Here is a 26,246-nt window from a genome sequence, read left to right as displayed (position 1 = left end):
TTACAAGTATTTAAAAAGGAGGATGTAAAAAATGTTATCAGGGTAAAGACATAGGAGAGGTCACCACTGAATGTGAAAAATGAGGCAACCCTTGGGGATTATGAAAGCAGTATCTGCAGAGTAATGAGGGAAAAGCTTCTAGGTTGCTGACAGGATAATGGGAGAGAAAGAAAACAGAAACAATGATTAAGACTACTCTTTTAAGAAGTTAAGAGTGTGAAGGGGTCTTGGTGGGTCATGGGGATGAACAAGATAGAATAAAAGGAAGTGAACACCAGGATGGAGATATATCAACCTGAGGAAGAAGATGGGAGTACAGTGAGAGGAATCTACAATAAGGATGTGGAGTGTATTTGATAGGAGAAAAGAAGGTTGACATGCCCAGGAGGTGCAGTCCAGGCCATGACCGTGACACTAGGATGCCTGAAATAAAGACTGACTGAGAAGCTATAGTTTTACGAGAATCACTAGCAAAGAGGACAAAGTCACTGAGAGAGATGGAATGAGTTGGTATGAAGGTAAGGTTTGCAGTGCAAGCCCTAAGGAAGATGAGGAAATGTCCCAGAGATGAAGAGGATGGAGAAAATGATGGATGGGATTAGGTGTTGCAGATGTAAAATACAGACTTCAAACTAAAGGTTTTTGAATAATGGTGACAGAAGCATAGTCATATCTTTCAAGTTTGGAGAAAACATTTTTAAGACTTGCTACCTACATCTCACACCTCTCCCCTACCCTAGTTCCACCAAATATTGGTTGTTTCTAGAGATGGAGCAGATAACAGGAAAGGTCATCCTCAAAAAAAAAAAAAAATCAATTAATTCAAGACTGTTGAAAGAATGCTAAGAAAAATGTAAATCACATGGGAAATTGAAACCCAAAAGAAAAAGATTGCAGTGGGCCTAGTAAAAGCAGTTAGAAAATTATCCAGAAAGGAGGTCATATTCTCAGAAAGAAAGAGACATGAAACAGGAAAGCAGAGCAGGAAGAGCATTGCACCTAGGACCCTAACAGATAATCACTTACAGATTGCTGGTCCTGGGAGGTAGGTGGAAATTCTTATTCTAAATACTATAGACATTATGGGCAGATTAAAAGAAGAACTAGAATAACCAAATTAACCTTGCTCCATTCTTTGCACAAAAAAACAGAATGAAATCCAATTTTATCTCAAAATACACACTGAAGAAGTATTTCTACCCATATAAAACTTGCACTGGGCTTTCCTACAAGTATCATTAGATTCAAGGCAAAGAGGTAAGCAAATCACATTATGAACCCCTCCCACTCCCTATCCCTATCTCATTTCTATGATATATGGATAAAGTAAGATTAGAAATAAACTTTAGGGCTGCCTTTAAAGTTTTTCTTTTTTAAGAGGCTTCAAAAGGAAACATGCAGCCATGGGGTTGTGGACGTTGGGGATAATGGGGTTTTATAGATTGACTATGCGCACACATAAAAGCGGAGCTTCTTTTTCAATGTCAGCTGGCTGGACTAGAGGGAGGATAGTCTAGGCAATTACTATGCAAAGTGATTACCCTGTTGAATGTACATTTGGGGTTCTGATAATTGTGACAATCCAAAGCTGAGGCTAGTTCATATCAATGTCCCATTTAATAGCATGGACTCACTGCTGGAATCCTGTATTTTAATTCCTCAATTTAGACACCAATGTTGATTAAGATACCCAGTAAAGACTAGGTTAAACAAAAGTTTAACAAAAGTTTCTCTTTCTAAAATATGTCCTATAAATATTAGTGATGTCTTACACATACAGTGGACTTAGTAAGTGCCTGCTGATTATGTTGCTGCTGCTACAGACCCTACCATTTGTTGAAGACTTTGTCAAGCCCAACATTAAGTATTTTAGATCTTTTAATCTCATTTAATTCACACAATAACTTTAGAGATAGGAATTATTATCCTTATTTTTCAGATAAGCAAATTAAGACTTTGAATGTTTATAGAGATTTGTTATCCATTCAACCTTAACAATGATGTACTGTGTATCTGTTCAATAACTGTGGCTGGAGTTGAGTGTATAGCAGTAGCCCAAAAAGATACAAAGATTATGGTTGAGGAGGGCAGGAATCCAGATTTAAACAAAACTCAAAAGAATATAAAGTGAAAAATTGTGATAGATACCATGAAAGAGAAAAACATGGTGCTACGAGTGAGCATAATAAGAGAACCTATTTAGATTGGGTGGTAAGAGAAAGCCTGACCTGAATAGTCAGCCAGGTAAAGAGTGAAATGAAGAGTATTCTGAGCATAGGAAATGGGATGTGTTGAAAGTTTCCAATAGGAAATCAGCTTAATGTGTTTAAGGATTAGAAGAGCATCAGGTGTCTCATGCTCAGTGAGCAAGACATAGGTGAGATCAGCAAGGTAGGCCTCACTGAACTGGACTTAATTCTAGCATAAAAGAAGGACAATGGACAGTTTTTAAGAGGGCAAGGAGGAAGAAGAGAATGAGTGGGGGAGGGGAGGAGGAGAAGGGAGTGAAAGACAAGGAGAAGGTGTTGGGATCAGATTGTCAGATTTCAACTGTGATAAGGTCACTCTAGCTACTATATGGAGAAAAATTATGTGGAGCAGAATAGTGGTGGTGAGTAGAGAGGTGTAAAGATGCTCAAAATATTTTCAAGCTGTAATGGAATTCTTCTTAAACAGTGAGTAGTAGAACAACAATTCTGTCTGTTACTGAAGCTTGAGCTCTTAACTTCTTCATCAGAGGTGTTCAATCTTTTGGCTTCCCTGGGCCACACAGGAAGAAGAAGAATTCTCTGGGGTCACACATAGAATACACTAACACTAATGACAGCTGATGAGCTAAAAAAAAAACAAACTCACAAAAAAATATTATATTTTAAGAAAGTTTACAAATTTGTGTTGGGCCATATTCAAAGCCATCTTGGGCTGCATGTGGCCCAAGGACTACACATAGGACAAGTTTGTCTTAAACACTGATCAGAAACACTTCCTCAGCAATTTTTCAAGTTTGAGTCAAGAAAAAAAGATTATTTCCTTTTACTGAGATAACAACTAGAAAACATTTTTAGGATTAAATCGAAAAACGTTTAATGGAGAGATGTAACTTTACATCTCTTATAGACCTCCACCCCATGATGCTGAATGATGACTTGGGGTCATCAATAGTCAATGGCTGTCAGCTACTCTAAAAGTAACACTTGTCTTTCTTGTAGCTTTCAATGAATTTAAACTCTGAGTTGGCATCTTAATGTCTGGGTTCCCCACAATACGTTTTCATGATTCCATGGTATCTTCTAAGAGCCATAGCACAACAAAATGGAAGTTTCAGATCACTGAAGCTTTTCCTAGCTTTGTGCTGAAGTTGAGACATATAACTCAAGAGAATACTGACTAGCTTACAAAGTTAAAAAAATGCCAAGATTATTTAGTGTTTTTCAATAATCTTTAAAAAATCTTTGAATTATTGTAATGTCAGATTTACAGTACAATTGCCAGACCTACATAAAGGTAGATAGGTATCAGAGGTCCATATTTATACTCCATGTTTTACCTATAGAATGTTCTACCTAGAAGATATTTCATCAATTCTGGTGATGTGTACTAACCATTAAATTGTTTTAAATCAATTATTACAGACACAAGAAGGAAGCCAGACAGGAGAATCCTGGGCAGAAAAGCACCATCAGTCTTAACGCCGCTGTTCTGGCCCTGGGAACTAACAACTTGGACATCCACTCAAGAGACCTATTCTGAAAGTTGGTAATTTCAAAGACGACAGGAGGATAAATTTACAGTGATGGGAAGAAACCAGCGTAAAAAGGCTGAGAATACTCAAAATCAGAACGCCTCTGCCTCTAAAGATGATCACAGTTCCACATCAACAATGGAACAAGCTTGACGGAGAATTAGCGCATCCCAATAACAGAATCACACTTTAGGGAATGGATAATAAGAAACTTCCGTGAGTTAAAAGAACATGTTGTAACCCAACGTAAAGAAACTAAGAACTTTGAAAAAAGGTTTGATGAAATCCTATTGAGAATAGACAACTTAGAGAGGAATATAAGTGAATTAATGGAACTGAAGAATACAATACAGGAACTCCAAGAAGTATGCACAGGTTTAAATGCTCGAATTGTTCAAGCAGAAGAAAGGATATCAGAGGTCAAAGTCCAACTTAATGAAATAAAACAAGAAGACAAGATTAGAGAAAAAAGGATAAAAAGAAATGAGCAAAGACTCCCAGAAATGTGGGACTATGTGAAAAGACCAAATTTACGTTTGATAGGTGTACCTGAATGCGACAGAGAGAGTGAATCCAAGCTGGAAAATACCCTTCAGGATATTATTCAGGAAAATTTTCCTAAACTAGCAAAGCAGGTCAATATTCAACCCCAGGAAATACAGAGAACACCACAAAGATATTCCTCAAGAAGAGCAACCCCAAGGCACATAATCGATAGATTCACCAGGGTTGAAACGAAGGAGAAAATACTAAGGGCAGCCAGAGAGAAAGGTCAGGTTACCCACAAAGGCAAGCCTATCAGACTTACAGCAGATCTCTCAGCAGAAACTCTACAAGCCAGAAGTGACTGGGGCCAATATTCAACATCCTCAAAGAACAGAACCTTCAGCCCAGAATTTCATATCCAGCCAAACTAAGCTTCACAACTGAAGGAAAAATAAAATCTTTTATGAACAAGCAAGTACTCAGAGATTTTATTACCACCAGGCCTGCTTTACAAGAGCTTCTGAAAGAAGCATTACACACAGAAAGAAACAACCAGTATTAGCCTTTCTAAAAATATACCAAAAAGAAAAGAGCACCAACATAAACAAGAATTTACATCAATGAATGGATCAAACAGCCAGTTAACATCAAATGGCAGTAACCCTAAATTTAAATCGACTAAATCCCCCAATCAAAAGACACAGCCAAAACCCAATGGCATGTTACATCCAGACCTGTTTCACATGCAAGGATATACAAAGACTCAAAACAAAGGGATGGAGAAAGATTTACCAACCAAATGGAGAGCAAAAATAAATAAATAAATAAATAAATAAAAAGCAGGAGTTGTAATTCTCGTATCGGATAAAATAGATTTTAAAGCAACAAAGATATAGTGGTAAAAGGATCAATGCAACAACAAGAGCTAATGATCCTAACACCCAGATACATAGAGACTTAGATTCAATGAGACAGAAAATTAATAAGGATATCAAGGACTCGAACTCAGATCCAGAACAAGTAAACTTAATAAATATTTATAGAGCTCTCCACTTCAAATACACAAAATATACATTCTTGTCAATACCACATCACACCTACTCATAGGTTTAAATGAAACATTGATTGGCCATTATCAATACCCATTTTTTTTTTCAGAATAAAGCAGTATTTCCATTCACCCTCCCTCTTTCTCTTCCTCGTTCTTCCTCTCCTTTACTCATTTTTTTCTTTCCTTCTCTCAAAAAAATAAAAAAAATTGTTTTAAATCTCCTAATTGTTTTAAAACAATACAATCTTTTTTTAAGTTTGTAGTTGAACTGTAACTATTTTAGTTTTTTTTGTCTATAATGGAAAATCATGTAGCTAATCTATGAATTGCAATATGCTTCTAGCTACTAAGCTACTAGCTCATTGTACTTCTAAGAGTTACATGCTACCTTTGTTGTTATTATCTAATATATTTAATATTTTACTTATGTGCTATTATCTATATGCCCCATTAAAATACAAACTGCATAAAAACAAGAGATTTATTTCCCTATTGTTTCACTGCTAAATATTTCCAACATGTAAAACAATGCCTGAAACCTAGTAGACAGTTACGAAATATTTGTTGGATGAACGAATAAGAGAATGAATGGGGTTCAAACACTTACATTACTAAGTATTACCTGAGACAATCTTGGTGAAAGCTCTTTGTAAACTGTAAACCATTCTACAACTGTAGAGTATTAGCCTCGACCATTTATTAAGCATTTCGCATCCATTATCTCCCTTACTTCCCATTCACAAAAGAAACTAAAGTTCAAACAGCTAAAGCAACTTCCCCAATATAACACAGTATAAGTGGGAGAATTAGAATTCCAACAAAAAAGTGGATTCCAAACCCATGTTATCTTGACTCCAGATCTCCTGCCTTTTCTATCTTGTTCTCTTTATTGTGACATGCTGACTCCAAGTATGTAAAACAAAATACACCAGCACACTATTAAATTATATACACAACTTACATTTGAGGTGATGACTAAGAGTATTATCTCTGAATTAGACAGACCTAGGTTTGCATCCAGTTCTTGCCACTTACTTGAGATATAACCTTAGTCAACTTTTCTAAGCCTCAGTTTCACCTTCTGTAAAATAAGAAAGTAATAATGCCTCTCTAATTGTGTGGGAAAATGTATGTATTTCAAGTAGAGGATGTAACTCATAGATATAGGTTAACGGTTCAAAATCCCTAAAAAAAATTATCTTTAATGATAAACATTTTCCTGGTATCTTATAATAAAACTGACATTGGAATGTGGAATGAAAAAAAGAGGGAAGTGTAGAAACAAATCGACAGACTTTGTTTGCATTTCTACTTTCCCTCTGTAATCTGCACTGATTTTACAGAAGCAAATTCTAACAAAGCCATATTTTTATCTCTCTCCCCAACACAGAACTGGGCTCATTAATATTACTCTGCTGCCTTCTGGTAAAGATACAAGTGGAAATATCAACTGCTAAAATGTAGAAGGAATAATAATTTTAAAAAATATTAGTTATCTTAAAGCTGTTAAAATGATAAAGAAGTCTTCTTTGGGCTTTCCAGAATCTCAGTAAGTTTTTGTTAAATACGAACATCTATCTAGACGGTTACCTGTTAAATCAAAGGCAAAGAGTTACTAAAATGTATCAGTGTATAAGCACAAGAAAGAGTATATCAGATAAATTAGCCATTCCTGGTGAGAATCACTTATATTGGGAAAAAGTGTTAACAGGCATGTCTCAGGCAATTATAGTCTTGTATTTAAGTACAACAGCATATTGCATAATCCAGGCTCATCCCTTCTAGATGAGAATCCAAATTAGTATGCCCTTGTTCTTGAGAGAGAGAGTCTAGTCTCTGGTTGTATGTGTATGTTTATAAAAGACATGTTTATTTCATAGTCTATCAATGGCTGATCTTTTCCAGCTACAGAAACTTAGTTAACACGTTTCTTCAGAAAATTCTTCTATGAATGTCAACTAATATACTTAAGAGATTAAGTCTAAGAGTGAGAATTATGTTTCAATATTTATTATGGTGCAATCGTCTTACCTAGAAGAAATGCACTAATTCACAAGCACATTAAAGTTTCTCACCTCTCCAGACAAATTTCACACATTTTTCTGCCAGTTCTTCCCTTTTCCTTAGAAGTCCCAGGCAAAGAGGTAGCCAGAGATGCCATTAAAACCAATTAACACTTCACCTTCATTTTGGGACAAAAAAAGGAGGGGGAAAGCAGCAGTTCAAAGTAAATCTTCAATAATTGTCTGAAAGTAAATTTATAAGTCATTTCAAAGCAAAGGAGGAAAAACTTACTTGGGACAAAACAAATGTGGAATATTTAATGTTAATGAAGGGAATTAAGTGCAACTGCTTACCAAATGTTCACAAAATACATACGTATTCACCAACTATATTATCCTTTAATAATAAAAATTAGAGGGTTAAGAATTCCTTAAAAGTAGGTCAATCCTTAGCTCTCCTTCAGCCAGCCTATGATAGATAACAGAGTGACTAATATATTATTTTAAAATCTTTCTCAGAGAAGGAATTCTATAATATACTTTAGAATCTCTTTAAAAATGTAATGTACACACCAAAGGGTCTTATTTTAGATGTTAAATGTAGACATTTCTTAATGTAGACAATAAAGTATTCTAAAATTAGGTTACAGAAAACCCCTCATATTGCTATATTACTTCTATAAAGTGCTGAAGGAATGACAAGTATCAGTGTTTTCAAGCATGCCATTCTGGCATACAGGGTAGTGGTTAAGAGAAGAGTTCTAGAGTTGAGCTACCTCAGTTTCAAACCACACTGCTTCTACTACTTATTAGCAGGGCAACTCTGGGTAAAATACTTAATCTCTCTTAATTTGCCTTTCTTAATCCCACTTTATAGAATTGATAAATGAATTAAAAGTAGTAAAAGTATATGAAGTATGTAGCATAATACTGCCTAACACATTAGTATATACTTAGCATTTGGTGGCTATAGGCAATATATTGAAGGGGTTAATTGTGTAGATTCTGAAATCTGATTTCTCAGGTTCAAGTTCAAGTTTTCCCATTTGCTACTTATTCAGCTCTGGGCAAATTATTTCATCTCTCTATATCAATATTAATAGATACACGAAAAAGTGCTTTTTACATGGTAGTGCTCAAAAACTAATAATTTTTATATTACTTCAACTGAAGTCTCAGAAGCTAAAATTTAAAATAAGTATCAGGGCAGTTTTGTCTTCTGATATTTGATTTGACTAGTGATAAAAGTAAATGAACACTATCAACTCAATCCTCATCCATAAATCTTTCTTATACACCAATCTGCAATTATGCATTGATCAAATTCCCAGTGTGGCCTCACTAGTTTCAAGTTTTTCAGACATGTCTGATGATACAAATCACCTGGAGATTGTGACTGAGCAGTTCGGGGGTGGAGGGGTGTGGCCCGGAATCTGTATACATAATCAGTTTCCCAGGGGAGTCCTATGGCTAGGCAGGCTCAGAATCCCTGAGTCAGCTGAAGCTGTGCCCAAACATAGAACCTGAGAAGAATATCCAGCAGTCACATCCACCTAACAGAATTACTGTATTATAAATATTATGCAATGAAAATGAGAATTTTGAAAATTGTTTGTTATTCAGCAAATATTTTATTGAGTATTTATCAGTACCAAATATTGATTGAGGGCCATTTGAGCATATTTTATAATATAATTCACAAAACAGTGTACAAAGGTTAATTGGAAAAGAAACCTACTCTTAAAAACTAAAATCATTTGAGTGGTAACAGTGATAAATACAAAGGAAGAACATCGTAGACCATGATATGCATACAGGTCAGAAAATGTGGCTCATAGCAGTAATCCCAGCACTTTGGACGGCCGAGGCGGGCATATCATTTGAGGTCAGGAGTTCGAGATCAGCCTGGCCAACATGGTGAAACCCCCTCTCCACTAAAAATACAAAAATTATCTGGGTGTGGTGGCAGGTGCCTGTAATCCCAGCTACTCGAGAGGCTGACTCACGAGAATTGCTTGAACCTGGGAGATGGAGGTTGCAGTGAGCCAAGATCATGCCACTGCACTCTAGCCTGGGCGACAGAGCAAGACTCAGTCTCAAAAACAAACAAACATAAAATATATGCATACAGTTATGTGTCACTTAACCACAGGATATGTTCGAAAAATGCATTGCTAGGCCAATTCATTGTTGTGTGAACATGAGAGGATGCACTTACATAAATCTAGATAGTATATAGCCTACTACACACCAAAGCTATATGGTATTCTCTACTTCTCCTGGGCTGCCAACCTGTACCCCATGTTAGTATACTGAATACTGTAAGCAATTGTAACATAATGGTATTTATGTGTGTAAACATATCTAAACATAGAAAAGGTAAAATAAATATTAAAAATATGACATAAAGGATTTTTTAAATGGTACACCTGTATAGAGCACTTGCCATAAGTGGAGCTTGCAGGACTAGAAGTTGCTGTAGGTGAGTCAGTGAGTAAATGGTGAGTGAATGTGAAGGCCTAGAACATTACTATACATAACTGTAGATTTTATAATCACTGTACACAAGCTACACTAAATGCATTTTTAACATATATTTCTTTCCTCAATAATACATTAACCTTAGCTTACTGTACCTTTTTTATTTTATAAACTTTCAGAATTTTTCAACTTTTTGATTCTTTTATAATAACACTTTTTTTTAAAAAAGGTAATTTAAAAAATGATAAATGTATAGTAAATACATAAACTAGTAAGTTACCCATTTATTATTACCAAGGATGACATACTGTACCGTATATGCTGTACCTTTATACACTTGGCAGCACGGTAGGTTTGTTTACACCAGCATCACCACAAACACGTGGGTACCGTGTTGCACTATGACCTTATGGCGGCGATAGGAATTTTTCAGCTCCATTATAATCTTATGGGACCATGATTGTATATGTAGTTCATCACTGATCAAAATGTCCTTATGCAGCACATGAGTGTAATTTATGGTACCTTTTGTCATGAGGAGTTCATTAAGTGTAAGATCAAGGATCCTGTTGAGCAAGAGGTCTGGTTCTTTAAGAGCTCTGTTACAGTTATTTACAACACTGCTGTCATTGCTAATGGGCTAAAAATACTAATAATTTTAGGACATTCAAATAAATTGATTACAAAATTTAAAGGGTATAATCATTATTTTTCCTTGATCCTTCTGAATATTAGTCTTTAGAAACAAATTATTGGTTGAGTAAAATTAGCACAAGCATGGATCTGAATTTTTTCAAGAAAAGATAAAAGGAAATAATTTCCTTTCCAATAAGCCTCCATGCTCATCCCACACACATACCCCATACATGCTCAAACTTCTACAACAGAGGAGTCCAGAATCTATGTACTTGTAGAAACACAAGCAAAATAATTGTGTAGGAAATACTAGCACAATAACATAAAAATAGTACTAATATTCTACCAAATGGAGAACACTTATAAACTCTAGCATAGCAAATGTTTGAGTTTTCAACATAGTTCATTATTAAATTTCATTAGCCAATGTGGTCAAGAAGTTATGTATCTGTCTATTATTTTTTGTTTACTTATATAGTTATTACGGTTTAAGATAAAAATGTAGAGAAATCATTAGGTAAAACAGTGAAATCATTAGGCAATTCTCTCTATTCTCTTGGTCAGAGAATTTCTGTCTACATTCGTGAATTTGGAACAAAATAGACTTAAACACAGTCATAGCTATTCAAATATTACTGATCCACAGACACAAGAGTTAAAACATAACAGGTACTACTTAGAATATCACCCAAGGGAACAGGCACAAAACTTCAGGTTTCTTAGTCATCCACTGCCCAAGAATTTAGAAAATAAAGAGGCACTTTAGGACTATTAGAACTAATCCTGACTGGTTATTTCTGAGTGCTGAGATTATAGGTGTACTTTTTTCTTTTTACTTTTCTGACTTTCCCAGTTTTCTAGAAAGAAAGTACTGTATTTTTTTATATAACTAGGGACTAAATTCTTCCATTTACGGAAATTATGTAAAGGGTCTGAATTATTCGAGTGTTATAGTAAGGCCATTTTAAAACTTTTTCCTTGAAGAGGTTGAATCATACTGTCCCTCAAAAAAAATTATCTTGGGTAATCCTCATTTTATTCATTAAAAAATGTTAAGAAATAAATAATAAAAGAGTCAAAATTCCATCTGCCATTTCCAAATGGTATTTCCAGATCTTCAGAAAGATTGTCCACAGCAGCAAGGTTAAGTGATGATAATAACAGCCCCACTGGTAGTAATAAGAACTTCTGTTCATCTGGTACATGGTCCGAGGACACACAGGAAACCCAGTGAAGGCTGGCATATGCATATGAAAAATGCATATCCTTTCCGAGCAAGAGGAAAGCCAACTCCTCCACTGGATTATCATTAAAAGACAGTACATAACCACTGCTTCTCATCCTTCACCCTTTCTATCTCTAATTGCCCACTCCGTCCATCTTTATTTTTTCTTTCCTATTCTATCTTTAGCTTTGGCCTATCTCCACAACTGTTCCTTAGTAGGCACTCAGAGGCATTGCTATTCCCAGTGATGGCTCTATGAATTCAAAAAGGGACAATTTTGTGGGCAGACACTGTAATATGTGGCAGAGATCTATGCGGCCTCCCATGTACACAAACATGGCCACTTCCTAGAGCTAATCCACAGCTGATTTGTTAAAACATACTGCATGTATAAGATGGGTTTATTCGTTTTCCTTTGAGCCTTTTTCAAATTTTCTTGAGTACCATGCTAATATAAGTCCAGTTTGCCTGATTTCATACTGTTTTAAAAGCAACACACATCCAAAGGACCAGGAACTCACTATGAGTCTTTAAAAATAATAATACCCTCGGCCGGGCGCGGTGGCTCAAGCCTGTAATCCCAGCACTTTGGGAGGCCGAGGCGGGTGCATCACGAGGTCAACAGATCGAGACCATCCTGGTCAACATGGTGAAACCTCATCTCTACTAAAAACACAAAAAATTAGCTGGGCACGGTGGCGCGTGCCTGTAATCCCAGCTACTCAGGAAGCTGAGTCAGAAGAATTGCCTGAACCCAGGAGGCGGAGGTTGTGGTGAGCCAAGATCGTGCCGTTGCACTCCAGCCTGGGTAACAAGAGCGAAACTCCATCTCAAAATAATAATAATAATAATAATGATAATAGTAATAATAATAATACCCTCATCAAAAGGCATCTATCAAAGTGAGTTCAATACCATGATCTGGACAAAGTCAGAAGATGGAAGCTGTTTTAATCCAGCACCTTCAGCTACATAAGATCCATATTCTACAGCTCGCTGCAAGACTGCAGCTGACATATTCTTCAAAGAACGGACATAAGGGAACTCAGCAATACCTAATGACAGACCTTTCTGAGGTTCTCAAACTGAGAGCTGTTTGCTTGGGTTTATAAAGTACAGAAACAACTTAGGAGGCAAATAACATAAATGCCATCACTATGTTCCAATCCAGAAGTTTTTATTACAGCAAGTTTAGCTCTGGGCAAGCTGCCGCAATCAGCACATTGTGATAGCAAATACCCTGACTCTGTATTTTCTTTCTAAGCAGTATATAGCACTCAGACTGTTCCTGAGAAAGATTCATGAAACAGCTCTAATCAACACATTATAGTTGGAACAGCTATATGTAACACTCACAATTTTTATGCCTTAATTGTCAAAATTGTTTGCTTTGCAGATGAACACAATCAACTTTAGCTTTCAGTAAGATCATCCAAACTAATTATCTACTGACATGACAAATAACCCCTATCCTTCCATTACCAAGGACATCCTCTGAGATTATAATTCAAATCTAGAAAAGAAAATCTGGAAATGAAGGCAAATAATAATTTACCAAAATGAACTGCAAACATAAAGCTAAATTAGAAAAAAGTTTCCTGCTCTTTTCCAAAAAAATTAAAACACCATTGGTAATATTAAAAGTTTTTTCTTACTCAGAAATACAGGCAACATATGATAACATAGGGCTTAGTAAATGGAGTGTCTTCTGAAAGCTGGAAAACCTTAGTTTTATGTAAGAAAACAGTAAAAAAAACTTACTGTTTTATGATCTTCTGAAACATTAACTTATAAACTTCAAATTTCATAGCTATAAAAGGAGATCTACAATTGTTATTTTAGACTTTGCCCCAAAGCAATAGTTTCTCAAACCAATAAAAATAACTCAATAATTACCAAAATTTTAATTGAAGAAAAAGTGAATGAAGTCCATAACATCCTCCATGTAGTAAAAAGAAAATTCAAAAGTTCTTTATCAAGTCCATAGTCAAGAAAAACTGAAAGGTAAAGAAGTGGCTGCCTCTCGCCTATCCATGGTATCAGTTTAGGCCAATATACAGATTCTTTTCCATTCCCCATCAAAATTCAGAACCACACATACAGAGGTATTTGGGTTTTGAATTAATATTCAAATTTAATGCCAACTTTACTAAATTAATATGGAGGTCATCTCATTCTCAAATTATGCTGAAGTTTTCAAATTTATGGTAAGCAATTATCAATAAGTCATCCATAACTTGTACTTTCCCTTCCTCTCTGATTAATAAAATTCATTTTTCTTCTCAATAGTCAATTTTGTGTGTGTGTGTGTGTGTGTGTGTGTGTGTGTGTGTCTACATTTAGTCCATGGTCCACACTTTGAGGAGCACAGAATAGCTAGGTTCCAGCTCCAGCAGTCAACACCCAATTCAGGTCCAACTATGGTTTGGTACCAAATAGTGGCATTTGCCCCTCTAGCTTAATTAAGCTTAATTATCCAAGAAGACAATGCTGGGTCATGGCTAACTGGCACTCCTGGGATAGCTGCAGCAATTTAATGGCCTCCTACACTATTGATCTTTGCTTTGTCAACCAATCTGGGGACACTGAAAAGAAAAAACATTAGGATCATGTTTGCTCTCAGCCTCTCTGCTCTTTAAGATCCTAGCTGCCTGCTGTTTTGCTCCCCTCTACAACCTGTGCTTTCTCCCTAGAAGACAGAAATTTAGCTTATCCTTGTTTGAGAATGAGGTTGCTGGCTTGAAGACCCCCTAAATATCAATTGCTAATTGTGTTATGTTAAAATTTGTGTTACTCTGAGGTATAATCCTATGTGATTTATATTTTATCATTACTTTAGTAAAACATTTAACAATCTTTAATTATATCCTCCAGGATTTGATGGAGATCTACAGACCGTATAATAATGTTATTAGGTAGAATGAATCACAGACCCCACAAAATTGATCGGGAACAACCTAGAGGTGGGTCTCTAACAGCACAACACAGGACCTGTCCTCAAGCTTAAATTTTTTCAAGCTTTTTGTCAATATCCTGAATAATGACACATATGACTTTCTTACCAAGGATTGTACCTTAGAGTCAGAATCAAAATTAAGAGAGAGGGATATCACAGAAACAAAGAAAGAAGAGAATTTTCAAAAGTGAGGAAGTTAACATTTCTAACTTAGAGAGGGAAAGTCAAGAAAGATAAATAATGAACAATGTCCACTGGATTTGCAAAAAATAGATCACGATTGACTTCAGAGCACTTTTGATAAAGCATCAGGGGTAGAAATGAGAGGATACAGAGGTTTAAAAATGAAAAGAGATAGGACAAATGAGAGGATTTAGTGGGGAGAGAAAGAAAGAGCAAGAGAGACAGAAGAGAGAATGTTAGTTTTAAATGGGAGAAACATGAGTACACTCATGTGGAAGAAAGGCACCAATAAAGGAGAAAGACTGAATAGACCAAAGTCTTGAGATAAAGAGAATGGAACGGAATCCAAAATCAAGGAATTAAAAAAAAAAAAAAACAATTTAGATAAAAAAAATTCTTAATCCCAAACACCAAGAGAACCAATTTTCTGAGATATGAAAAAAGATCCATGGACATTTTATAAGCTTAGTCAAGGGGACAAGAATGTCAAAGAATTTTCACTAGACAGTTTTTATTTTTTCTGCTATTGGAAAATATTCCAAAAGTGAAAAAGAGTATTTATTTGGGAGGTTGAGGAAAATGGTGAAGTGCTGAGGAATTTCTTTCAACAACTTTGTTGAATAGTATATCAGGGTCTATTACAGATGGTGGAATATGGTAGTGAACCAAACCAGCTAAGAAATGGAGAAACCACATGGGCTCCCAAAATGTTGTAGTTCTTTGGGGTTCTGTTCTAGGCCCTCTTCTCTCTGTATATACTCGACCAAGTCAGTCTCTTCCATTCTTTTGGTTCTAATTACCATTGATAATATGTTATATAATGTGTATAAGATCATATATATGTAAGCACCCATGAAAGTTATATTCTGTGAGAAGAAGGCAGACAAATGAAATGAATAAGCAACGACAGTTTACCTGGTAAATAAATGATACCCACTGTGAAGAAAAATAAGGAAGAAGAAGGGAACAGAAATGAAGGAAGTCTTTATTTTAGAAAAACAAGAAAATTCTCCCAAAAGTGGTGATCATTTGAGATTAAAACCAATTAAAGTGAGAAGGCAAAGCATTCATCTTTCTAGGGCAGTGGCTTTTAACCTTAGTGCACTTTAGCATCCCCTGGGAATCTTCTAAAACAAAAGCAATTCCTGGGTTCCACCCTTCAGAAATTCTGAGTTAATTGGTCTGGAGTGTGGCCTGAGCATCGGAACTGTTTTAAAGTCCCCATTGATTCTAACGTATAATCAAGACTAAAAAAATCACTCAACTACTGTAAGAGCATTAGATAGAGGTAAATACAAGTGCAAAGTCCCAGAGCAAGGAACATGTTTAGAACCTAGGAGGACAATATGGGGCAGCTAATCAAGTTTGAATAAAAATTTGGGGCCTGGCACAGTGGCTCACGCCTGTAATCCTAGCACTAGCGGGCAGATCACAAGGTCAGGTGTTCGAGACCAGCCTGGCCAACATGGCGAACCCCGTCTCTACTAAAAATAAAAAAAAATGAGCCAGGCATGGTGGTGTGCACCTGTAATCCCAGCTACTCTGGAGGCTGAGGCAGGAGAATCGATTGAATCCCAGAGACAGAGGTTGTAGTGACCCAGGATCGTGCCACCGCATTTCAGCCTGGGCAACAGAGCAAGACTCTGTCTCAAAAAAAAAAAAAAAAAATCTGAATCATGGTGCTGACAAGCAAAAGTAATCAATCTTATTTTACACAGAAAAACAAACCCCATAAAAAAGACAAAGACAAAAATAAGCTGTGTAATTTTTCAACAGCAGAACTCAGCAGATTGAGGTTAGGTGTGGATAAGGTAGATGGCTGGACTGACCCAGTACTAGGAATCCAGAGATAAGAGTATTAGAAAAGGCTAATGGAGAGCTTTTGAAATAATAAACTGTTGGATATAAGCTGAAGCAAGAAGGAATCAAAGCTGAAAGTTGGGGAGAAGTGGAATGCATCAATGTATAATGATCTAAATAACCCAAAGAAAACGAGTGTGGGGAAGTTTAGTCAACCACAATTTCATTCTGAACCAGAGGCATACTATGTCTACTAAGAATTCTAAGGCAATCTTAGGCTTCTTTTTAAAAGAACTGGTTGGCTTTCACTAGATATTCATTAATTTATCTTCTGGCTACAAAATGGATACTAACTTGAGCTTAGGAAAGTATAATCCACACATCAAGGAAGGAACCAGTCTAGTCTGCTCTGGGCTGGGCATAACACATTTGAAACATTATGTTCAGTTCAGATGAGCCTTTTAAACAGAGTTTCTGATAAACTGTCCAAGGATAGGTAGCCAGGATTAAAATAACCTGGACATCAATTCTTTTAGAAATAATGGAAATTTTCTTACCTGGAAAGTATGATGACATGAAAGTTTGCATTCATAAGTAGTAAGAGAATGGAAAGGTCTCAGACATAAAGAAGGGGTTCTTATTTCTTTATCATAGAAATAAAGTGGTACAGAATAATAAAGACACTCAAAATGTGTTCATTCTGGTAAATGATAGAAGACTAGAGTTGTAGAGCTAAGAGGTCATGGTATTTCAAGGGACACTAATGTAGATGTTGAATTCCACACAAAAGAATCATAGAAGACACCATGACACAACTGCCCTTTATCCTTCGTTAGAAGACCCCCAGTGCATACTATGAATAAGCCACTGTATGACTCTATTGGGAAATTTTGTTCTGCTGAATGTACCTTTAAATGCATTGGGGGCTGTGGGATGGAGGACACAGGGAGCCGTGTCAGGGAGGCTTGATTCACTAAAGAGACATATTTGGAACTATGCAGAACTGGAAGACTATAAACTTTAAAAAAGCACAAATCTGATGCATATTAAGTACCAGTTATAAAGGAAACAGGGGTCAGCTGAAGGGTTCCTCAAATTGTGGAGTCAGAAAGAGGATAATCAGTAATTAGAAAGTACTTGCAAGATGTACTTCCTGTTCAAAATCTCTCTCTTCGATGAATGAAAGCTAAATAAAGCAGGGATGAGCTGTGGTGGCTGTGAGGTCGTATACCTTGAGAATAACTGCTCTTCTGGACATTTATCACCACTGTGGCTTCCCAGAGAGAGGATCTAAGGGATGTGAACACTGTACATGTGACCCTTCTTTCACCTCAGAAAACAAGCTCTCTGGGGCATGGTGGACGCTTGCAAGGACTCTCTGTGGCCAGCGTCAGGCAGATTAAAAGATCCACTGATCCCCTCAGCTGTTGCTTGTTGCCTGAGGATTTGAGCATTTCCAATGAGAAATGGCTAGTGTTAGGTCAGTTTCATTGAAAAAAATGTCCCATAGTAAAGCTACATGATCCTAAAGCAAGAAAACTGAAAAGTTCTCTGTGAAATTCAGTTCACTCTCAACAGGTTCTACCTTTACCATAAACATAAGCCACAGTAAGTGGCTCCACCTCTCCACTTACATATCAGAGGAACAGACTTTGAAATCAGTGTTAGAAGACCACCTTCTTTCTTGAATGTTTAACAGTCTTTCAGTGAATGCAGTATAATTCCATACTTTCACTAATTTAAAAATAACTTCCAACCAGGCGCGGTGGCTCATGCCTGTAATCCCAGCACTTGAGGAAGCCAAGGCGGGCAAATCACGAGGTCAGGAGTTCAAGACCAGCCTGGCCAACATGGTTTAATCCCGTCTCTACTAAAAATACACAAAATTAGGGCCCGGCGTGGTGGCTCACGCCTGTAACCCCAGCACTTTGGGAGGCTAAGGTGGGCAGATCACAAGGTCAGGAGATCAAGATCATCCTGGCCAACATGGTGAAACCCCGTCTCCACTGAAAATAGGAAAATTAGCAGGGTGTGGTGGTGTGCACCTATAGTCCCAGCTACTCGGGAGGCTGAGGCAGGAGAATCGCTTGAACCCACCCGAGAGGCGGAGGTTGCAGTGAGCCGAGATCACACCATTGCACTCCAGCTTGGGCAACAGGGCGAGGCTCCTGTTCTCAAAAAACTAAAAAATAAAACTAAAAAATAACTTCCAAGTCTGAATTCTAACATAGCAAGGATAATAATAAATTTAAAAGTGCTGCATTCCCTTTTAAAAATCAATAGGTAAAAAGGACATTAAAATCACTCATGTAAAGCAAGTCACCTATTTCAGGCTTTGTCAATATCAAATCTCAAGGAAGTACCAAACTCATATATACTTTGCTGCCTCTCTGTGGTAGGCAGAATTCTAAGAATGACTTCCAATGACTTTCACTCTTTTATAACATCCTCCCCTTTGAGTGTGAGTGAAAGTGAAGTCAGAGAGTATCCAAGCCTAGAAGGGATTTAATAAGTCATTGCTGCCTTTGAAGATGCAGAGGGCTGCATGAAGCTAAAAGGGGCTCTCTGCTGATAGTCAGCAAGAAAACAGAGTGCAGTCCAACAACCACAAGGAACTCAATTCTGCCAATAATCTGAATGATGTTGGAAGCAGACTTTTCCCCAGAGGCTCCAGATAAGAGCCCAGCAGGATGACATCTAGATTTTAGTCTTGTCAAACTGAGGAGAGAAGCCAGATACACTTCTGATCTATGTACCTTGAGATAATAAATGCAAGTTGTTTTAAGACAGTAATTCTGTAGTAATTAAATAGCAGTGGAAAACTATATACCTGTACTTTCTATGCATAGTTCTGTCTATCCTAATAAAGGTAAAATTTATTTTCTTTCTTTTTTTTTTTTTGAGACAGAGTCTTGCTCTGTCACCCAGGCTGGAGTGCAATGGCATGACCTCAGCTCACTGCAACCTCTACCTCCCTGGTTCAAGCGATTCTCCTCCCTCAGCCTCCCTAGTAGCTAGGACTACAGGCATGCTCCACCACATCTGGCTAATTTTTTGTGTGTTTTTAGTAGATATGGGGTTTCACCATGTTGACCAGTCTGGTCTTGAACACCTGACCTCAGGTGATCTCAAAGTGCTAAGATTATAGGCGTGAGCCACCGCACCTGGCCAGTAAAATTTATTTTCTACATTGTTATAAGAAAAAGATTTAATCTAAAGAGAAGAAATCAAAAGAACTCACAGATTTCACAGTAGTTGTGCACAAAAGATCTGAATTAAAATAGAATTCATATTGTATAAATATATATGAATTGCTTTCCAGAGATCTGCGTTGTATTCATTAAGAGGCCTACACAGCTATTTCAAAAGAGGGAAACAGGTTAAATCAATAATACCAAGATATGTTAGTTAAAATATCTGTAAATATATATATGTATGTATATATATGTAATGTTTTAAGGGGACAGCAAATACTAACTTTCCTAGTTTAAATCACTGGTAGAATAAAAACACTCTATTTTCAACAGAGAAGTGTGAGTCAATAGATACGAAGGTCATTATTTGATCAAGGAATAACAAGGAACCAACACAACTATTCACCATTCATTTCAGTATGTTCTTGCTTTAGGGAAATTCAAAAGAACATTTTTTCATACTTGATCTTTGTTGTTCAGTGGTTCATAGATATGAAAGGAGTTTTGAAAATGCTTGGCGGTCTTAAAAACTTATAGTATGAGGTTTATTGCCTTATAACCCATAAGGTGACCAAACTATAGATGTCTTTCTACCACTGCAGATAGTTCATGTTGAAATAAATCAAAGGATTCAATATACCACTAACACTTGATGTCCTTTCATTTTTTAATTTTTTCTTTATTTTTTTCCCAACTGAGGTGCCATATTCACATGCAAATCTTTCTTCAATTCAACAAGAGGCAGAATGACATAGTGGTTAAATGTGTGGGTTTTAGAATTAGCCTTCTAGAGTAACTCCTAAGTCTGCCACTTACTAGGTGTGCGATCTCAGAAAAATTAGGAAGTGCTCTGTGCTGCCAACTCCCTTTCTGAAAATGAGGAGAATTAAGAATACATACCTGATAGGATCGTAGCAAGTGTTAACTACATCGATAGGTAAAAAAGCTTGTAACAGTTCCTCGATGACACTAAGTACTCGATATACCTTAGTTATTATTAAAATGGCCACAGCTTTTCCTTATAACCATCTCCCCTACCTTTAGGTAAAATTTGAAATCTTAACAATGGATATGTTTTTTAAACAAAGGTCTAATGTGGCAATGATGGCTCACTACAAACTTTCAACTGTTTCCTCTGCTTGCCCTATACATTCAAGGTCTTTTATTTGATGTCTGCTTGTAGGTAAGACAGAAATCAGATGTGGAAAACACAGGATGGGCTGAGTCTGGGCCACCTGAGTCTCAAACATTAGACCAAAAATGTAGTCCAAAGCTGAATCACCCTTTGAGGTAGGTGGTGTGACCACCTCTGATTCTGAATCCTAATTAAAAACATAAATGACTGGCCAAGGAAGGCTTAAAAGGCACACGAAGGACATCAGTGAGACCTGAATGAAAAGCTTGTCAACTTTCTCAAGTTTCCACTTGAAATCAATACACCGTTATCAACAACAACAACAAAACCCTGAGAGTTTGGTTTCTTTTGCAACCTTGAAGTAAATGAAAGCATTATAAGGTATCCCAACAATAAAGAGCATGGGCTTTGGAGTCAAACACACCTATTTTCATGGCACCCCTCTGGGTCTAAGTTTCCTCACTACTAAAGTGAGAATAATACTAGTATGCATCTCAGTGAGTAGTTGTGAGATTCACATGACATAATGCAAGTATGCACATAATGTGTGATACATAATAAACTCTCTGAGGTAGAGATGTTGTAACAGACATTAGATGTTAACATTATCAGTAAATGAATGTTTTACTTCTAGGTGAAATCCATCTCTTCCATGTAAAAAGCTATATGATTTGATAAGCCTCACTCAAACTATCAATAGTCTCACCTTTATGATTCAAGAAACTTTAAAAATAGGTAAAGAGCTATGGATGAGGGTGGGAAAAACTGTACTGTCAGCTCTAACGCATGACTCAGAAATGTCACATTGCACCTGCATATGACATTACAATCCAAAATTATTCTATTGAGTTCCTTGGAATAAATTAAGACGTCTAACACAGAAAAATTATTAAATTTAGAATATGAGAATTTCAGTTAGCTGGTACTTCTCTGTATATATCCAAAGCAAGCCCTTGACTATGTAAGAAATTAAGTGTTGGGTCAGATGCCTCTTCTTTCTGTTCAGAGGATTCCACAAGTAATCCTATCCCTTCTACACTGAAAGGTACTTTACAAATATTAATACTCAGAAAATTCCCAGTTACGTAATTGTACTCAGGGGTTTTTTTTTTAAGTTTTATTTAAAAAATAATTCCCATGTACAGGCATACCTCAAAGACATTGCGGGTTCGGTTCCACACCACCAAAAGTCCTCTCAAACCCTGCCACTGCTTTATCCAGGCAGCTTATGTAATATTCTCAATTCTTTGTTGTTATTTCAACACTGTTCACAGCATCTTCAACAGGATTAGATTCTATCTCAAGCAACTATGTTTTATGCTCATTCGTAAGAAGCAACTCTTCCCCCATAAATAGAATATGCCAGTAAAGTGAGTCACATTTCTGGTTTCTCAGTACACATAAATGTTATGTTTATACTACATAGAGGTCTATTAGGCATACAATATGCCTTATGTCTTTAAAATAGGTATAATCTCAATTAAAAAATACTTTATTGCTAAAAATGCTAATAAATATCTGAGACTTCAGCAAGTCATTACCTTATTGCAGGTGAAGGGTCTTGCATCAATGTCGATGGCTGCTGACTGATCAGGGTGGTGGTTGCTGATGGCTGGGTGGCTGTGTCAACTTCTTAAAATAAGACAACAGTGAAATTTGCTGTATTAATTAACTCATATTTTCACAAAAGATTTCTCTGTAGTATGTGATGCTGTTTGATAGCATTTCACCCACAGTAAAACTTCTTTCAAAACTGGGGTCTTCTTAAACCCTGCCACTGCTTTATCAACTAAGCTTATCTAATATTCTAAATACTTTGTTGTTATTTCAACAATGTTCACAGCATCTTCACCAGGAGTAGATTCTGTCTCAAGAAACCACTTTCTTTGCTCATCCATAAGGAGCAACTCTTCATCCATGTGAGTTTTATCATAAGATTACAGCAATTCAGTTACATCTTCAGGAAACACTTCTAGTTCTAGTTCTCCTGCCATTTCCACTGCATCTTCAGTGACTTCCTCCCCTGAAGTTTTGAGTTCTTCAGAGTCATCCAAGAGGGTTGGAATCAATGTCTTCCAAATTCCTGTTCATGTTGATATTCAGACCTCCTGCCATGAATCATGAATGTTCTTAACTGCATCTAGAATGACAACTCCTTTCCCTAGAAAGTTTTCAATTGACTTTGCTCCGATCTATCAGAGGAAACACTGTCTATGGCAGCAGTAGTCTTAAGAAAAATGCAGTTCTCTTGTCACCCAGGCTGGAGTCCAATGGTATGATCTTGGCTCACTGAAACCTCTGCCTCCTAGGTTCAAGCAATTCTCCTGCCTCAGCCTCCGGAGTAGATAGGATTACAGATGCCCACCACCATGCCCGGCTAATTTTTGTATTTTTAGTAGAGATGGGGTTTCACCATGTTGGCAAGGCTGGTCTCGAATTCCTGACCTCAGGTAATCCGCCCTCCTCAGCCTCTCAAAGTGCTAAGATTACAGGCATGAGCCACCACACCTAGCCAGAAAAATACACTTCTTAAAAATGAAGACTAGAAATTACTCCTTGATCCACAGACTGCAGAATGGATGTTGTGTTAGCCGGTGTGAAAACAGCATGAATCTTCTTGTACACCTCCATCAAAGTTCTCGGGTGACTAGGTGCATTGTCAATGAGCAGTAATATTTTGAAAATAATCTTTCTTTCTGAGCAGTTGGTCTCAATAAAGAGCTTAAAATATGCAGAAACCCTGCTGTAAACACATGTGCTATCATCCAGGCTTCATTCTGCCATTTATAGAGCACAGAAAGGGTAGAATAAGCATAATTCTTATGAGCCCTAGGATATTCAGAATGATAAATGAGCATTGGCTTAAACTGAAAGTCACCCACTACATTAGCCCCTAATAAGAAAGTCAGCCTGTCCTTTGAAGCTTTGAAGCTAGGCATTGACTTCTCTCTAGCTATGAAAGTCCTAGATGATGGCTTCTTCCAATACAAAGCTAGCTCATCTTCACTGAAAAGCTGTTTTTTAGTGTTAGGGGCCTTCATCAATGATCTTAGCTAGATTTTGATAACTTGTGGCAGTTTCTACATCAACACTGGCTGCTTTACCTTGTCCTTTTACGTTATAGAAATGGCTTCTTTCCTTAAACCTCAGGAACCAACCTCTGCTAGCTTCCAACTTTTCTTCTGCAACTTCCTCATCTCTCTCTGCATTTCTAGAACTGAAGAGTTGGAGCATTGTGCTTGCTGTATTAGGCTTCCACTTAAGGGAATGTTGTGGCTAGTTTGATCTTCTTTTCAGACCACACAAACTTTCTCCACATCAACAATAAGGCTGGTTTCCTGTCTCACCTCTCATGTGTTCACTGGAGTAGCACATTTAATTTCCTTTAAGAAATTTTCTTTTGCATTCCCAACTTGGCTAACTGTAAGGTACAAGAGAGCTCACTTTCAGCCTATCTTGGCTTTGGACATGCCTTTCTCACTAAGGTTAATCATGTCTAGCTTTTGCTTTTGAGAAACATAGGACTCTTCCTTTTACTTGAACACTTAGAGGCCACTGCAAGGTTATTAAATGGCCTAATTTTAATATTATTGTGTCTCAGGGAAGAGGGAAGACAGAGAAAGGGAAACATCCAGTCAGTTGCACAGTAAGAACAAACACACACATTTATTCATTAAGTTTGCCAACTTATATGTGCTCAGTTCCCAGCAACTTGTAACAGTTACAATAGTAACATTAAAGATCACTAACCACAGATCACCATAAGAGATATAATCATAATCAAAAAGTGTGAAATATTGTGAGAATTACCAAAACGTGACAGAAAGAGACAAAGAAACACATACTGTTCAGACAATGGCATCAATAGACTTACTTGATGCAGGGTTGCTGTAAATGTTGAATTTGCAAAAAGCACAATAACTATGAAGCATAATAAAGTGAAGGACAATAAAATGAAATATGCCTGTATGTGTACATAAAATGATCAATTATTTTAGAGTGAATACTTTTACACCACCACCCAGGTGAAGGCAAAGAACACTGCAAGTACTCCTGGGGGTGCAGCACACACCGCTTCGTAATTACAACCCTTGACCAAAAGTAATTCCAATCCCCATTTTTATCGTGTTTACTTGCTTTGCTTAATAGTTTACCTAAATTTACATCTCTTCATGGTATAGTTTAATGTTGCCTGTATTTGAACTTTACTCAAATGGAATCACCCACCATGCACATTTTCATGTCTGGCTTCTTTAATGCAAACATTACATTCGTGTGATTCATGTAAGTTATGTATACATGTAGTTTCTTCATTTTCACTGCTGTGTACTGCTCTACTTTATGATTTATCAAAGTATATTAATGTATTTGTTGCTGATGGACACTTGCGCTGTTTTAAGTTTTGAGCTTTCATGAATAATGCAGCTATGAACTTCTTGTATATGTCTGTAAATGCACATGCACACATATAAGTATATTTGGGTATACATCTGGGGATAAAATTGCTGATTTTTAGACATTAATATCTTCACATTTAGCAGATTATATCAAATTTTCCCAAAGTCATTGTATCCTAAGTATTACTTATAACAAGCTTATAAATATGATAATTTGTTCAAGCTGAGTCATAGTCTATGGGCATGGGTGCAAAATAGTTCTGTAACTGCAACTATAATGAGCGTGGTCCCAGCTTTATGATGAGAAAATTTATGGTTATTTACATGTCCTTCTAGCTAGGTTTCCATGTAGATAGATGATACCAACACGTTGAATCAGGGTAGGTTATGAAACTATTCTACTGCTGTGCAAGTAGAATCAGCCTGAGTAATTGACAGGCCAAGAACAGTATCTCAAAATTCTGTTCTGACTTGGGACCAGAGCTCTGCACACCTAATGAGTTTATACAGTTCTTGAATACCGAAAGCTAATGTTCTAGGAGACAGTAACACATGGCAATAAAAGTTTTGTCATCTATAGAGTAAACTTAGTGCTAGACTCGGTCCCATGGTGTTTTCCAAGTTGGACTGAAATCTGGAACTACTGCATGTGATATGGCAATACATCAGAAGGCATCTGCATCCACAACATCTAGAACAGGGTCGGCACACATTGGAAACTCTACAAATAGCATTTAAATAACACATAAATACATTGTGAAGTAAATAAGAGCGAGGTATAGAACGGTAGCACCGGGTATTACCACCCCCACCAACCCTCTACCGCAGTCCCCTCCTAAAGATATTCTGTCTTGCAAATGCCAGTGAGTTTCCCCTAACTTTGCTCTCTGCCTCCTCAATTCAGTGAGTTGACGGGGCTCTCTTTCAGTTCTCCTTCCTGCCCCTTGGCCTGGAATC

At 36.9% G+C, this 26,246-nt stretch overlaps 1 protein-coding gene across 6 annotated transcripts in view; it reads right to left on the bottom strand.

Moving 5' to 3' along the window:
• MACROD2 (mono-ADP ribosylhydrolase 2) overlaps positions 1-26,246 on the bottom strand; it is a 2,068,485-nt gene that overhangs the window by 1,724,845 nt on the left and 317,394 nt on the right. The gene's annotated exons all lie outside the window — the stretch shown is intronic.

The sequence above is a fragment of the Callithrix jacchus genome, chromosome 5 (genome assembly GCF_049354715.1).
Source record: "Callithrix jacchus isolate 240 chromosome 5, calJac240_pri, whole genome shotgun sequence".
Classification (NCBI taxonomy): Eukaryota; Metazoa; Chordata; class Mammalia; order Primates; family Cebidae; genus Callithrix; species Callithrix jacchus.
Note: the sequence above shows the minus strand (reverse complement) of the source record. Positions and strands in the feature narration are given on the sequence as shown.